Genomic DNA, 8,365 nt, shown 5'->3' on the forward strand with positions numbered 1-8,365 from the left:
ATCTCCACTCCATTAAATGTTATAGACTGTATATACATACACAAATTCTGCAACTATTTTCTATACTGTACTGTGACTTCCTAACGTCACTCTGGCTGTCAGAGCGCGAAAGCTACAGATGGTACGATTCATATAATCGCTTATTGAAAGATCATATACGAAAAATATGCCAGTATCTTTTTATCCGTATCTCTCAGATCTAATTATAATTAGTATCTGGGAGATCTGAGAGATACGAATTGGCCCTCAGCTGTCTCTAATCATAACCTTATGAAATAACCTAATGTAATAGTCAGTTATGGGCCTTCTTTAATACATCTTATGCTTCATATATGAAATCAAATCTACAAATGATATAAATGTCAAAATTTATAAATATGTTTGGATCTTTGTTACTCAATAACTTTTAAAGGCATTGAAATATTTTTGTGTACTATATAAAACTTTTATTTTTTATATCGTCTAATTTTTATTAAGTAAATTTTACAACAAAAGGCTTTGAAAAAATTACAATTTAACCATTTTGTGAGGTATTTTTTCTAGTTCGTGTACTACTCTGTAATTTAAGACTAACACATGTTTAGCTTAATATGCTGTGAAAATTTCGGCACAATCAGACAATATATATGTAAAAAATTTTCAAACAACGTCTTTTCGATCCAATGTCATATGCGTGTTTAAATTATACATGTACGAGTATATAAGTAAATATAAACGTTTTAATACTTTTAGTTTTACGTTGAATAATTCGAAATAAGTATATCCGTAGAGGAACCAAAATGATCGACATAGTCAAAAGAATAAGCAAGCTAAAGAGTCAATGCGCTGATCACATAGCTCGAAGAACCAACAACCGATGGGGAGGAAAGGTTCTTGAGGGATAACTCTGTACAGGCAAACTCAGTAGAGGATGACCTCCACTAGATGGAGAATCGACCACAAATGCATTGTAGGGAGTCAATGGATGCAGGTGGCTCAGGATCATTGTTTATGACAGTGTATGAGGGAGGCTTATGTTCAGCAGTCGACAATTAACAGCTGATATGATGATGAAAATGATGATATTTTTGCTATATAACTATAAAATATTATTCAATCCGTTAATATGTAAAGTTACCTAGCTATTGAACAAGATATTTTAAACTATCGTTATCAGGTACAGATGGCTTAGAAATGGGAGTGCAGCCATTAATTAAGGCAATGCAGTAAGCGTCCTCAACCAATTAATTATAAGATGGGAACCGAGCTGAGAATAACTTAGTGTGTACCTGGAAAAGATAGATAGGGAAAATTGATACTATATCTAATCGCATGTACATAACATTATAGAGGTTAAAATTTAAAAATGAGGTTTGGATATATATTACTTAGTCATGTTTACAAAACTTAGAGTTTACTAGCTTTTACTCGCAATTACACGTGGATTTTAAAAGTATAACATGAATAAAATTTAGTATTTATAGATAACATATCATGATAAAATATATATCGTATATTAAATTAGTGGCCGTATGTGCCCGGGGCACCCGGGCATAGAATGGGACACCCCTTCTTTTCCCGTGGGTGTCCTAAGAGGCAAATAAGGGATGGCGAGGGATGGGGCGCAGCGTCCCTATTAAAATATCTCCAAAAGCCTAACGGCGGTTGCCAATCTGCATGCCAAATGTGGCATCTACTGGCAAAATTCCCCTTATGAAGAAGGCAGTGGACAGTCAACGGCTGAAATAATAATTATAAAAAAAGACTATATATCCTCTTATAGTTCAACTTAGCAAAGATGTATAACTTGTTTGTTTGTTTATTATATCTTAGTACTTTTACAGCTGAATCAATCTTTATGAAATATGGCTTTTATCTCAGTTTATTAACACATCGTGGTCACATGAACCTTGTCGCTTAAATATAGTTCTATATAATTCGCCAATATCATCATATCGGTCGTTAACTGGCCACTACTGATCAGAGGCCTCCTCCATAGAATACCATACGCAATAATCTCGAGTTAAAGGACTGGGGTCCATTTCTTTCTGGTATTTTTTTTTATTGGATGATAATGGAATAGTGACCCCGCCTGCGCTAACGGCATACGTGGGCGGAGCACCAGTGAGGGATGATAGGTGAGAATGAAAAAGCAGGTCAGTTGGCCCATCGTGATGAATACATCTGGAATTTAGCTCGATGGTTTCCAGGGGAAACCGCGTGGAGGTTGACCTGATAGGGTATATTGACAGCAATGGGGACTAACCTTCCTATTACTAACAATCCTTTCCCCTCTCTTCCTGGTATTGATTGTCACTTATTTAGGTCATTACCATAATATCAGCCGCTTATTTTCCACTGCTGAACATGGGTCTCATCCTTATAAGGTTTTTACTTTTTAATACTTTTTAGTATCAATTACTATTATTACATATGGATTCTAATGTGTAATAATACCTACGCAATTCTGTATTCAATTTTGAAAACAACTGTTTGATCTTGCAACCTTTCACGGAAACAAAATATAATGTTTAAGATATGAGCGTTAATTTATTATCTTCATTAAACATTTATAGAAGCGTTCTTGGGTTCACAGAAGTGACAGGCGACAGACACTGACTGTGATATAAGGCGAAGACAATCTTTCATTCTCCATTCATTGTATCCAACGTGGGTGTAATGAATGAAAAATTGTTTTTCTCCATTCGTCCATTTATTTATACTTTCGTGATTGTTTCACGCGTTTATAACATAAACATTTGTAAACAGCTATATCCTGCGGTATTAGTTACGTGAATCTGCATAAAGTATCCTATGTGCTAAGTTAGAATATACCCAACGCTTGTACCAAATTTTATTTAAATCCGTTTAGTTGCTTTTGCGTGAAAAAGTAAAAAGCGTGTGAAGAGTAATTCATCCAAATATCCATTGTTACAAACTTTCGCATTTATTATAATAATAAGATGATTTATGTCAAATTTAAAATGTGAATAAAGCACACACATTTTAAAGTCGGGGATGTTCAACTAGTTTTGATATCGAATTCATAGGATCTCTTATTCATGAGCGTGGTTCACGGCATTGACGTGAACTAATAAATATTTATCTTCGATGCACACACACGCACTTTTACGGACACACAGACATATACGTACACATACGCGAATACACGCACGTACACGCAAACACAAGTGTATACACACATATACAAAGAGACATGTGCGACCACGAATATACGTGAAAATACACAACACACAAGAAATATAGTCGAATTAAAAACTGTCTAATTAAGTATCATTTAGAAAATGAGATTAAAATAATGGTTACCCATATTTTATAATTACGTTTCAAGAGATATAACAGTTTAAATATAAAGGGTTTACTTTAAAAATTATTATATAACTTTTAGGACTGAATTCTACAGACTAAAACTCGCTGTACTTAGAAGTCTCCAGCATAAAATATTATAAGCCTAAGTTCTTAGTCTTAGGTAACTACGCTCATCTGGTTTTATTTTTTTAATTTATTTTATTTTAGTACAGAAGAGTAATTACTTTTCGTGTGGGTATATATATCCGAACACACACACTAACACATGTGTGTTCGGATTTTCGACTTGATGTGTAAAATTATAATGTAAATGTACAATGCCAAGTGATCCCAGTATAAAAAGGCTCAATAGTGTCGTAAAAGGCAATTAGTGGAACTTACTGGTCGAGGGATAGGCATCAGCATCCATTTTAAAACATCACCAAAGTCTAACTGCAGTTCCCAACCTGCCTGCCAGGAAAGACAACTACTGGCAAAACCCCCTTATGGGAGAGACCTATGTCCAGCTATAGACATAAACGGCTGATATGATGGTGATGATGATGTGAAAATAATTTTGGATTAATTTTATTAGACGACTTTGTAAACTAATAAAATTGTGTCAAACAATGTATAAACGATAGCGGGTGGAGAAGCAATTCTCTCGAATGTATCAATCTAGCAATTTTATAGTTTGTGCTGTTAATATGTTATATGCATAATGGGTCGGTCACACAACTCGAACGATCGATAACCGATGAAAAAGAACAATTTTTAGTGATGAGACCGGCAAAGGCAGTATGTGGCTACTCGGTATAAGATGGACTGAAGTCTTTAAAATATTGTGGTATTGTACCTACATTGATTTCATTGAGACTTGATAGTTTTCAGTTTTAATAATGAATATTATTATAAAAAAAAAATAAGCATACAGAGCAATAACTATGAGCTGTTTCTATTGAGAACATTTGAAAAGTCATAGAATAACTTACACGTGAGAGCGTGTCCAGCCATGTTCAAAGGAAAAGGACCTGGTGACGCAGCAACCGTGCGTACACGAACACGAATACGAACATACAAGAATCAATTCGAGCTACTTTTGAATAAATACATGGACGCATTATAGATAATATTTTCTGATAACTGAAAACTGAGAATATATAAGACAAACGACCTCAAATGCATTGCAGGGAGTCAGTGGATGCAGGTGGCTTAAGATGTTTTTTATAGCAATCTATGGGGGAGGTCTATGTGCAGCAGTAGACAGATAATGGCTAATAAAATGATAATAATGTTGACAGGACAAAACGTATATAACAAATAATATTACTTATTATAATTGATTTTATGATGCAATTGTGTAATGGTGTTCAAAATCTTAGCCAACTCCAGTTTGTTAATTGAAAAAAGGCAGACTGATAATCCGTCCTGCTGCATTGCGGTGGCGGTAGCAAGAAGCGATAAATACGAGTAACGATAAATGAAAGCAATAAATAAGGTTTATTGTTTATTAATATTATTTATAATAATATTAGCTGTATTCCATGACGTGTATTGCGTAAATTCTTTTATAAAATATCCTATACGAGTATTCGACGTAACATATCCGTGTATGAAATAATATTTAAATCCTATTAATAGATTTTACGTGAAAGAGTAACAAACATAGATTCATCAACATCATAAATAAATGTCATTAAAATATTAGTAAAATTTATCTAATATTTTAAATTGATTCATTTAACAGTTAAGTAAACATGCATATTAAATAATTTTATTTCTAAGAATATCTCCTAATTCGTATAGATAAACACTTAATTATATTTATAATGACGTTATTTTAAACTGTACGTCGAAATGCTTTAATTTTGGAGATCTTTCAGTTATTCGGAGAATGATGAGACCAATTTCGAAATGTAATTTTACGATTAAAATTATATAATTAATTTAACATTTGTGTATTTTAAGTATTTAATCTATGTATTTTAGGTATTTTACTTTCGTCTCGTGATGAAACCTTTAGAATATCGTTCTTCTAAATATACCACCGCGCTGCAGTCAGCAGGATTTGTGAATAAGCCGCGCTCACCCAGTTCTATTTGTTGCCAGATATTCACATTCCTACAAACGAGTGCTTTTGGTTTTATTAAAAATATTTTTAATGTTGCTTACTAGCCACCGCGAACTTAACAACTGCTAGAACAAAGATTTATGAACGAATATGAGAATTCATAAAGGCATAGTAGTTGTGATCATAAATTTACCAGGATTCTTATTTATTGTTATTGTTCAAATTTTAATTTTGCAATTGGAATTTTCTTTTTTTTTCCATTAATGTTGATCGAGTCTTCTTCATCTTCGTTATCGATATACGCCAACGGGGTATCATGACTGATGATAAATGAAGACGAAATCAGGTCATAATTAATCCTTAGTAAATTAGCTCGTCATCGAAATTAATTTACTAGATATTATCCGCGATATTTTTTTAAAAGGAGATCGACTTGGCAGTATATATTGCTAGAAATAATAATTAACCATCCAATTTTAATTGCTTCCCTCTTTTGTAATTGATCAGCCTAGTAGCTTAAGGCAGATTTTGCGACATGACTACCAAAAATACCGACGTTTTCAAGATTTACTTATCTAAACCAATGACAAAAAAGAGTTGGGTCTTAATTTTTATATTTGGATTTTTTTATGCAACTGAGAATGGAAAATAAGCTGAACTTACTGGTCGAGTGATAGGCAGCAGCATCCATTTTAAAACATCACCAAAGTCTAACTAGTCTAACTGCAGTTGCCAACCCGCAATATATATATATATATATATATATATATATATATATATATATATATATATATATATATATATATATATGTTAATATATATATAAAGTTAAGATTGAATTTCATAATTTTTGTAAAGTAATATCAACTCGTTAATGAAATTGACTAGACAATTTAATCTTTTGTAAAAACGAATCGTCATAATAATTATAGAATATCGGACTTTTGGAATTATAAGAAAGAAACCAATCCCTTCCTGAAAGAATACTTAAAAAATTTACTGATGATATTACAAATATTGTTTTCTGGAAGTACATTTATATATTTTGAATTTAATGTTCAAAGATATAAGGACTATTTCACTTGAAAAAATTATTTAATAATAAATCTCTACTCAATGTAATGGTCGGTTGTAAGAGATAAGAAGATTTACTCGTGATTCAGTGGGCGTCTTTTGTTGTTTTTCCTACCTCCCGATTTTCAAGTGCTTCCAATATAATATACTATATTATGTTTAAATAAATAAATAGTAACCAATGAACTACACAGCACTATTTAGGACCAAAAAAGGCAGAGCATGTAGGGTTTATTATATTTTTTTTTTATAAATAGACAAACAATAAATTAATTGACATAACCTATTTCTTAAAACGTGTTAATATACACTGACGAGAATCAAATCTTTTTCCTAGCTTTTTGTCATAAAAAAAATTAATTAAATTTTTCAAAGAATGACCTATATCGGTACCAACATCACTATTACATACATATTATTATGTAATGAATAATAATAGTATACAGATTTCTTTATTTCGAGAATTTAAATATTTTATTTTTAATAATATATTTTTTCTTCTAAGAAAAAGGTTTTAAACCCTATTAATAAATAATAAGACCAATTTTAAAGAATGATTTATGTTAATTAACATACGGTACACACAAAATACAATATAAATAACAAACAAAATACTCGGACAAAAAATTCGTCAACTTTTAAATTATCGTGTTAAATTAAAGCTTGTTTAAAGAAAAAGACATCAGCCTATAACAAAACAAAGCCAGCGCGAACTCGACTGATTACAAAATTTGTATGCCGATGTTACTGCAAGATAATGCAGGGCGAAATAAAATGCAATCCTCGAGACAAGATAATATCAAAGTTTTACATTTTTAGAGGGGAAGTTAAAAAGAAAGGATTGTGAAATGAAGAAAATTAAATCTACAAACACATTATATTAAAAAAATATATATTATTATTATCTTTTAACAGCAAATTGCACTCTCTATGCCAATCTATTCTATAATATTTATTCTAAAAATTCAACAAATTTGAAATTTTCTTATATTGTATTTGGTAGGTCAGGACCATTTCTTATGGTAGCCAATGGAGGAGCTTTATGTTAACAATTAATGGTAAGAATAACTATGTCGGTTAAAAAAAGGTACTATTTTCTCCAATTTTATAGCTGAAATCATATTTACATATATAATGTTTAAATATCAGATAATCACGAATATTTTTTTTTTTTTGCTATATTAAACCTTTACAAATAATGGGGGAAAAGTCAATAAATTTCTAATAAATATTGTTTTAGAATAATCAATATTGAAAAATAAACTCAAGTTGAACCAACAGTCTTTCTATAATATATATATACAATCGGATATTTCGATCACATTATGTAATTTTCAAGTAAGTAGATTCATTCTGTCATTTATAAAATGTACAAATTTTATTTTATAATCTTTATCTATATATATATCAAAATCAGTTACTATTAATTAGTCTCCGTAACTCTCTAAAAAGAAATTTATACGGGAATCGCTTCTTCGGATTACTTTTAATAGATGGCGTTGTAGGTGATACGAAGTTCATCGGAAAATCTAGTTGCATCATTCTTTTATAATTAATTTATTGATATTTAAATATTACAAAAATACTTATCTATTTTTTTTAATTATATCACCCTTAACTGTCAATCGCCGAACACATGCCTCCTTATAGTTGGCACCCTTGTTAGAATTACCTATAATAAAGTTTAATCATATGTAAACTGCAAGTAATACTACAATAAATGTTGTAGAAAAAATTATGCTTTAACGAATTTCTTTATTGCTTTCGTAACTTCCGATTGGGGATCGGCCAAAATTCAGCGAGCAACAAATAGTGTCGGCATCGTGAGTGATTAGGCAGCGACAAATTGCACGGGGGAGCACGATGTGACCTAATTGAAGCAATCGATTAGCAAATGTCTGGATAATTGAATACTCCCTAACGATATACCCC

The sequence above is a fragment of the Galleria mellonella genome, unplaced genomic scaffold (assembly GCF_026898425.1).
Source record: "Galleria mellonella isolate WM207_F2 unplaced genomic scaffold, CSIRO_AGI_GalMel_v1 utg19, whole genome shotgun sequence".
Lineage (NCBI taxonomy): Eukaryota > Metazoa > Arthropoda > Insecta > Lepidoptera > Pyralidae > Galleria > Galleria mellonella.